Below are 9960 nucleotides of genomic sequence, written 5' to 3'. Positions count from 1 at the left end.
AGTACAAGTGGCAGCTGTCCTTGGTTAGCAGTGGCCTCTCCCATGTGCCTTCAAATTTAGCACAGGCAGCAAACAACTGTGGATTGCTTTGTAGCTCCTACCAGGTAGTCCTTGGCTGGTCACAGTCAGTGGGTGACCTGAGCCTGCACTGGAGTCCATCCCAAGAGATGCCAGAACCAACATACAAGGTTGGACAACAAAGTTTGTAAACTGATCCTAGAAAAATTGCTATATACCTCATTGCTGAATATCACTATGATCACCTTTGAAGTACTCCCCTTGGGAAGCTATGCACTGATGCTAATGTCTAATTCAAAGCAATTTTGGAACTCTGTTTCTGGAATGGCCATCAGAGCTGTCATCGTATTATCCTTCATGTCCTGAATGTCATCAATATGTCTTTTTTTATTTTTTTTATTTTTTATTTTTTGCTTTATCTTTGGGTAAAGAAAGAAGTCACTGGGGGCCAGACCAGATGAGTAGGTAGGGTGTTCTTTTTTAATCCAAAAATATTCACCCAGTTATTTTTTTACTGGCTAAAACCTCCCGCATAGACAGTGCCATGTAAGCTGATGCATTGTGGTGATGCAAGAGTGGTGAATTGTTGGTGAAAATTTCAGGTTGTCTAACTTTTTCATGCAGCCTTTTCAGCACTTCCAAATAGAAAACTTGGTTAACTGCTTGTCCAGTTGGTATAAATTCAGTTCCTATGATATAAAAAAGGTTAGAAACATCGCTGAGACAAGTTCTCACGTGAACTTAATTGTCAGACCTCATATTTGGAGGTTGGCTTCAGACAATAGCCGAGCACTACCCAATTAGCCCAACAAGCGGCACACAGAAAGGCAGCCTCAACAGGCACCAGAGCCACTGGGATGAATCTCACTCAATGGGATAAGTCCCCTGCACAGCAACCCATAAGCTGTGCACATGATCAAATCCCATTGCCAATCAGCCTGAGTGCCAATGCCACTAACTGATATGCCAGTAGCAATGAAGACTCAACCCTAACAGGAGGGTATACACAACCCACACAAAGGACACTCCTGGAGCACCTGGAGCAGGTGATTAGGGAGACTGTGCCAGGGTCCCACAGTGTACCTACTACATAAAGCAACTGAGCCAAGACGGGGAGAAAAAGTAGATCTACCTAATATATAGAAACAAACACAGAGAGACAGACAAAATGAGGAAACAAAGAAATATAACCCCCAAGAAATAATGGGATAATACCCCAGGGGAAAAACAAACAAACAAACAACAACAAAAAAAAACTAAACAACATGGAGGCAAGCAACCTGCCAGAGACAGAGTTCAAAACAATGGTTATAAGAATGTTCAAGGAATTTAGTGAGAACTTCAACAATGAGAGAGAAAGCATAAAAAAGGACATAGAAATCATTTTAAAAAATCAGAAGTGAAGAGTACAGTAACTGAAATAAAGAATGCGCTAGAAGGAATCACCAGACAAATAGATAAGGCAAAGGACTCAATCAGTAATTTGGAAGACAAGGTAACAGAAAATACCTAATTGGAACAGCAAAAAGAAAAAAGAATCCAAAAATCTAACCACAGTTCAAGAGACCTCTCGGACAACATCAAGTGTAACAACATTTGCATCATAGGGGTATCAGAAGGACAAGAGAGAAAGCAAGGGATTGAGAACCTATTTGAAAAATTAATGATTGAGGATTTCCCTAACCTGGTGAAGGAAATAGACATACAAGTCCAGGAAGCACAGAAAGTCCCAAATAAGAAGTACTCAAAAAGGCCCACACCAAGACACATTAAAATTAAAATGGCAAAGGTTAAAGACAAAGAGAGAATCCTAAAAGCAACAAGAGAAAGGCAATTAATAACTTATAAGGGAGCCCCCATAAGATTGTCAGCTGATTTCTCAATAGAATCTTTGCAGGCCGGAAAGGATTGGCACAAATTATTAAAAATGATGTAAAGCAAGGACAAACAACCAAGAGTACTCTACCCAGCAATCTACCCATATAGAATTGAAGAATAGATAAAGAACTTCCCAGAAAAGAAAAAGCTAAAGTTAATCACCACCAAATCAGTATTATAAAGAAGGTTAGAGGGACTTCTTTAAGATTAAAATTATGAATAATAAAATGGCAATAGCTACATATCTATCAACAATCACTTTCAATGTAAATGGATTAAATGCTTTAATCAAAAGGGCTGAATGGATAAGAAAACAAAACTCTTACAGGTGCTGCCTACAAGACACTCACTTCAGATTTAAAGACACACACAGACAGAAAGTAAAGAGATGGAAAAAGTTATTTCATGAAAATAGAAACAAGAAAAACAAACAAACAAAAATTTGGAATAGCAATACTTATATCAAACAAAATAGACTTTAAAACAAAGGTTATAACAAGAGACAAAGACGGACCCAGTAATACCACTTCTGGGTATATTTCTGAAGAAATCCAAAACGCTACTTCAAAGGGACATGTATATCCATATATTCATTGCATATTTGTTTACAATGGCCAAGATGTGGAGACAGCCTTGGTGTTTGTTGATAGAAAAATTGCTAAAGAAAAGATGGTGCATATACACAACGGAATATTGCTCAGCCATGGAAGGGAATGGGTTCTTGCCTTCAGTAGCAGCAGGGATGGGCCTGGAGTGTCAAACAGAGAAAGACAGATGCAATGTGACTTTGCTTATATATTATATTTAAAGAAAGAACAAAACAAACAAACAAACAAATGAAAAACCCAGAAACAAACTCCTAGATACAGAGAACATTTTGATGGTTGCCAGATGGGAGGGAACTTCAGGTATGAGTGAGAAAAGGTGAAGGGATTAAGAAGTACAAATTGGTTTCTACACAGTAATTATGGGGATGTAAGGTATAGCTTAAGGAATATAGTCAATAATATTTTAATAACTATATATGGTGTCAGATGGGTACTAGATTTTGGGGGGTGATAGATGGGAGTGGATTTGGATTTAAAAAGTGAAGGGATTAAGAAGTACAAATTGGCAGTTACAAAATAGTCATGGGGATGTAAAGTAAAGCATAAGGAATATAGTCAATAATATGGTAATAACTATGCATAATGCCAGGTGGGTACTTGACTAGTCAGAGAATCACTTCTTTTTTTTTTTTTTTTTTTTTTTTTTTTTTTTTTTTTTATTTTTTTTTTTATTAAATTTATTGAGGTGACAGTTGTTAGTAAAATTACATAGATTTCAGGTGTACAATTCTGTATTACATCATCTATAAATCCCGTTGTGTGTTCATCACCCAGAGTCAGTTCTCCTTCCATCACCATATATTCGATCCCCCTTACCCTCATCTCCCACCCCCCACCCACTTCTTAAATTATATAAATGTTTAACCATTATGCTGTACACCTTAAATTAATATAAAATAATATTGAATTTCAACTGTAATTGAAAAATTAAAAAGAGAGGTGAAAGTAAAGGGGAATAAGAGGTCTAGATTTCCAGATATAAAACAGTTAAGTCATGGGGATGTAATGTAGGGAATATAGTCAGTAATATTATGATAGCATGGTACAGTGTCAGATGGTTGCTGGACTTACCATGGTGATCACTTCTTTAGGTATATAAATGTTGAACAACTATGGTGTACACCTGAAACTAATATAATATTGTGTGTTAGCTAATTGATAATCAAGATTTCATTAAAAGTGATAACTTCTGCTCTGCAAAAGATAGTGACTGAAAAAAAAAAATATTTGCAAAATACCTAACCAGTAAAAGACCATTATCCAAAATGTACAAAAACTTCTTAAAATCCCAAAATAAGAAAATGAACCACGTGACTAAAACCCATTTAAAAAATGGGCAAAAGATTTAACTAAATACCCCACCAAAGAAGATATACAATTGGTAAATAGGCATATGAACAAATGCTCCACATCATACATCATTAGGACAATACAAATTAAAACAAAAATGAGATACTACTACATTCTATTAGAATGACTAGAATCAACACCGAATGCTGGTAAGGATATGGAACAACAGGAACTTTCATTTAAGGCTGGTAGAAATGTAGAAATGCAAATGGTACAGCCACTTTGGAAAAACAGTCTGGTATTTTCTTATAAAATGAAACATTATCTTTTCATATGAAACAGCAGTCACAGTTGGTGTTTATTACTCAAATGAGTTGAAAACGTATGTTCATACAAACTTATGCATGCATTTTTACAGCAGCATCATTCATAATTGCCCAAACTTGGAAGCAACGAAGATGTCCTTCAGTATGGGAATAGAAATATAAACTGTGGTACATCTAGACAATCGAATATTATTCAGCACTAAAAAGAAATGAGCTATCAAACCATTAAAAGCCACGGAGGAAACTTAAGTGCATACGAGTAGTATTAAGTGAAAGAAGCCAGTCTGAAAAGTCTAGATACTGTATGATTCCAACTATATGACACTCTGGGAAAGGCTAAACAGTAGAGACAGTGAAAATATCAGTGGTTGCCCGGGGTTAAGAGGGATAGAGGGATGATTAGGCAAAACACAGAGGATTTATATGTCAGTGAAACTATCCTGTGTTATACTGTAATGGTGGATACATGTTATTATACATTTGTCCAAATTGATATGATGTACAACACCAAGAGTGAAGCTTAATGTAAAGTATGGACTTTGGGAGATAATGATACATTAATGTAGGTTCATAACACATGTACCACTTCGATGCAAATGTTGAAAATGGGGGAGGCTATGCATGTGTGGGGCAGGCGGAATATGACACTTGCTGTGAACCTATTTTGTGAACCTAAAGCTGCTCTAAAAATTAGTCTATTTAAAAGAAAAAAGTGATTTACTATATCCATCTAAGTCAAATATTAAATATTGTTTATCAGATTTAAACCAAGGAACATTTGAGTGTCAGTACACAATTACCATATAAATATTTTTCAACTGATTTTTTTTTCTGTCTTAATAAAGCATTCAGGTATATAAGATATGCTGGATTAATTAATATGAATTTCTCCTCTGACTGCATTCTTTTTTAAATTTCACAACGTATTAGCTATGAACCAAAGAAACACAATTTGTATTTTGCGTTTGTTCTTACTTGAATATGAAATTATATAAGATGTTACTCATACTTATTCGATGTCAGCACTTGTGGATTAAATTTCATAAGGTTGCAGTTACTAAAATCAAGTTAAAAAATAATCCAACATCATAAATTAAATTATTTTAAAAATAAATTCTTTCTTTTTTAAGGCTCAAGCAGGTCTATTCTGAATTTCATAATAGTGAATATCTTGGGGTAAAACGATATTTAGATAATATCAATATAAAGCCAAATAATTATGCCAATATTAAAATTAGATATTTGTAAATGTTAAAAATAAAGTGGTATCTGCATTTACCATTTCAATTTTTTAATGTAAATTTAATTTTTTAAGAAAAATTCAATATTGATTTTTATAATAGGATAATAATATTTATAGAAATATATTTAAAGTGATCATAAAACATAATAACCTATCACCAACTGGAAGTAAAACCATGAACAAATATGAACACATTTAGTGTTTTTTTACATTGAAATAATAATTGAAATATTTTTTCTGCATGTTTCTAAATTAAACCTTAAAATGTTCTATATTTGAATTACAAACATGAGATTCCAAACATCAGACAGCTATGCAGACAGTATCACCAGCATGTCAACGAAATGGGATATTCTTGCCTTTATTTTTCATCTATTAAAGACAATTTAATTAAAATGTTAGCAATATAGTATAGTATACATGCAAGAAAAATCATTTTGTTACTAAATACCTAGAAATGATGGATATAATAAAATATTTCAAATGCATAAGTAAGTTTATAATACAATAAAAGTTATCTTAGGGGCCAGGATGTAAAGTAGCAGAAAAAAAATAACTGAAGAAGAGCTTTTCTCAGTGCATTGGCCCATAACATAAAACATATGTAAGGATGACTGAGGCTTTAAATCATGTGCATGTATACATTTGTTAAAATAAATGAAATTTAATGTATTTAGAATCAAGAATTATTATAAAGAGAAACAACAGAAAAAGAAAGAAGGAAGGAAGGAGAGAGGGATGGAGAAAGGAAGGAAGGAAAGAAAGAAAGAAAAGAAAGAAGGGAGGCAGGGAGGGAGGGAGGAAGGGAGGGAGGGAGACAAGGAAAGAGAGCCTCTTTCCTTGCCCAGCGCAGCCATGGCTGCTGGTCCTAAGAAACAACTGAAGTGTGTAGCAGCCTCAAAGCATTACATGCTGCATAAACTAAGTGGTATGTTAGCTCCTCGTCCATCTACTGGTCCCCACAAGCTGGGAGAATATCTCCCTCTTATCATCTTCCTAAGGAACAGACTGAAGTATGCCCTAACAGGAGATGAAGTCAAGAAGATTTGCATGTAGTGGTTCATTAAGATCGATGGCAAGGTCCAAACTGATGTCACTTACCCTCCTGGTTTTATGGATGTCATCAGCATGGGCAAGACCAGAGAGAACTTCTGTCTGATCTACGACACCAAGGGTCACTTTGCTGTTCATCGGATTACAGCTGTGCAAAGTGGGAAAGATCTTTGTGGGCACAAAAGGAATCCCTCATCTGGTGACCCATGATGCTCGCACCACCTGCTCCCCTGACTCCCTCATCAAGGTGAAGGACATCATTCAGATTGATTTGGAGACTGGCAAAATTACTGATTTTATCAAGTTTGGTGCATGGTGACCAGAGATGCTAATCAGGGAAGAATTGGTGTGATCACCATAGAGACACCCTGATGCTTTTGATGTAGGTCATGTGAAAGATGCCAATGGCAACAGCTTTGCCATCCCACTCTCCAACATTTTTGTTACTGGCAAAAGCAGCAAACCATGGATTTCTCTTCCCATGGAAAGGGTTTCCACCTCACTGTTGCTGAGGAGAGAGAAAAGAGACTGGTGGCCAAACAGAGCAGTGAGTGAAATGATCTCAAGGTGACATGATTGGAAGATATTTGTGCTTAAAGATAATATAGCATGAAAGAAGAAAAAGAAAAAGAACAGAAGAAAGGGAGGAAGGAAGGAAGAAGAAAGGGTATAAAATATTAAAGAAGAAAGAAAACTGGCAAGAAAGAGGAGTGTAGTAAGACACTTCACTTGTTTATAGTTTTCAGTTAAGGAAGAGTATCTTATTTCATCCTTCCCTGGGGAGGTGGGAGTAGAAACATAATACGCAATTCACCTATTAGTAATTAGACATTATGCACAACAAAGTGTAGAAATCTTTTAATTATATACTTTTGCAGGTTGTAGTCCTTCCTAGAGCCACAAATGGGTATGAGCAATCTCAGAGACCTCCCCAGGCCATTTTATGTTGTTATTATTATTTCAGTCAGAAGTATGGTTGCCCTTTTTAATCCATTCCATTGTATTATGTTGTGTGTCTATTGAGTAAAAGGCTTCTCCTAGGATTTGTAGTGCATACATTGGTAAAATATATTTTCTACTATTAATATCAAACTGCTCAACTCCAAAGAAAGAGGAGGCAAATTTGCAAATTAATATAAAATAAGATTTGATTGAATTAGAAAAAAAAAAAACCAGTCTATGTCCAGTTCAAAAATAAAGATTATATAAAGTACAAGTATAGAAAATTCTTCATGGAACAAGCATTTGAGCTGAATATTGAACTGAAGGAAAAGATACTGAAGGTGAGTCATGGTTTAGAGAAGAGTCCATTTCTATATTTTCATCTGGGGTGGCCTTCCTGTAAAGATTACAAATCACCAATGCCTCCGCCTAGGCTAAAACAAAGTGTGTTACAGGATAATCGGACCTACAGAAACACTGAGCTCAAAATCATGGAGAAAATCTTGTAAGTAGAGTAAATTTAGGGACAGACTCCTGAGATAGGATAAGCATTAGTAAAGTGTAATAGAGAGGCAGAATACCCACAAGTATAGTGCAGTGATGTAGGAACCCCAAATCTCATAAACAGGATGAGCTGGTAAGGAGCAACAGAAAATAAATTAAAAAGGACTAAAAGAAGATCTTAGAATAGTGTTATCAGTAGCTAGTTAGGATGTTTGGAGAGCAGTGTCAGTTGAGCTTAGAGGTAATACTGCAAGGAAATATTTAATGAGTAATGATATCATGAATGTCTTCATGCAAGGTGATAGGGACTGTTAGAAGATGTTGTATATATTAAATCATTTATCCTCCCAAGGACGCCATGCAGTAATTTATATTAGTCTCACCATTTTCTCAGTTGAGGAGATTAGGGTTTTGAGAGAGGCTATACAATTCAGAAGCTACATGGTGAACAAAAGGCAATCATAACCAGGGTGGCCATTATAAGCTATTACCATTCATACATTCTTTCAGCAGTATTATATATCTGAATGCTGCCATTCACTGTTGATTCAGCAATGCACATGACACATACTGTCCTTGTCTCAGATGTGGACTGAGGTAACAGAATTTAACATTTTATAAAATATTTTATAAATATTTAATCAGCATTTTATAAAATAGTTCCCAAAGACAAAGTTGTCTTTGAATCTGATAAATTAAGTGATTTTTTTCTGATTAGTCAGCATCCATTGATACCAATGATGAAAAACAAAAAAAGAATTCTGAGTTTGTTTTACAGATTGTAGGGTTTCTACTTTAGAAGAGAGTGCTGTTCTAGTTACCTTCATCCTGTATTAAATGTCTTAGAAATAAATGTATCCTCATCATGTCTATATCTAGATTTTGCCTTATGATTTTTGGGACCATCTAAGATCATCTCGAACAATTATTAACAGAACAAAGTCTTATAATTGATGGACTTAGAGGCAATGAGATATTAGCAAGTATAAAGCAAAATACATGCTCAGAGTTTGGAGAAAAACAAGAGTGAGGGTGAAAGTACAGGGTGAGATTCATACAAGGTATGACATTTTATTGTGGCTCTTCTTCAGTAGGCGAATTGCTGTACAGTTGACCTGGGGAAATATATGTACAGTCAAAAAAGTAAAAAAATGGAGGGAAGAGGACTACCTTTTCTTCACTGAGGGTGACTAGTCAAGAAATGGGTACTTAGCATCAGGCAACAAGTAAAATTCGCAAAATAATGGTGAGAGATTGGATGACATATCACATTTCTTGAATTCCAGAAAAAATACTGCAGATTTTGTTTTGTTTTGTTTTTGTTCATAATAAAATAGATACTGGTGGTAACAGATAGTAGACTCACCAAAATCCAGCAATTGGAAGATATGAACTACAGGAAAAGAGGTGAAAAATATCTAGGATTATGTGTACCTTGTTTTGAAAGTCTATAGAAATTAGGTGGGGTAAAGTATGAGTAGAAGCCACAATGAGACTGAGCACTACTAACATCTGTGATAGGCAAGTTAGTACAAGTCGCCATTAGTAAAATTAATGAGAATGAGAGTGAAAGAAAGACATGAGTATAGAGTGAGAAAAACTATTTCAGAATTGACCATATAAGAAATAAGAGATTTCTGATAGAGACATTTTAATGTTAGTTATTTGTTTGTTGCCTACAGTAAGACTAAAAAATTATAATTAATGGGAGATGATATATGAATAGAAAAGTCAAAATGGTAAAGAGATTTGTTCATGATAAAGGTGTTCTGAGGAAGCAATTCCAAAACTGAAGTGTGACAGAATCACATTCTAATGTACTTTATATTTACACTTTGACTTAGTATATCAAAACAAAGGAAGAACCGTGAAAAATTAGCAACTTGCTGTGCATCACAACATTTTCTTTCATTCAAAGATAATAAGGACAGGGTATTCTACCATGCTCTTTATAATGTCTATCCATTATTTGAACTTCGCCACTGACATAGTAAAATTTAAAACACACTCACATAAATTCAAGAGTCCACAAAAAATAATACATGGTTGTTTGTGAGGTTTGTAGATTAAACTAGCCTGGAATCACAATGATCTGAAT

The 9960-nt window shown here is 35.0% G+C and overlaps 1 pseudogene; it reads left to right on the top strand.

Annotated features, from left to right (window-relative positions):
- Positions 1 to 6218: 6218 nt before the first annotated feature.
- LOC109458480 (small ribosomal subunit protein eS4-like) lies at positions 6219 to 6971 on the top strand (annotated as a pseudogene).
- The last annotated feature ends 2989 nt before the right edge of the window (positions 6972 to 9960 follow it).

This window comes from Rhinolophus sinicus, chromosome 3 (genome assembly GCF_057876585.1).
Source record: "Rhinolophus sinicus isolate RSI-liver-muscle chromosome 3, RSI-T2T, whole genome shotgun sequence".
Lineage (NCBI taxonomy): Eukaryota > Metazoa > Chordata > Mammalia > Chiroptera > Rhinolophidae > Rhinolophus > Rhinolophus sinicus.
Note: the sequence above shows the minus strand (reverse complement) of the source record. Positions and strands in the feature narration are given on the sequence as shown.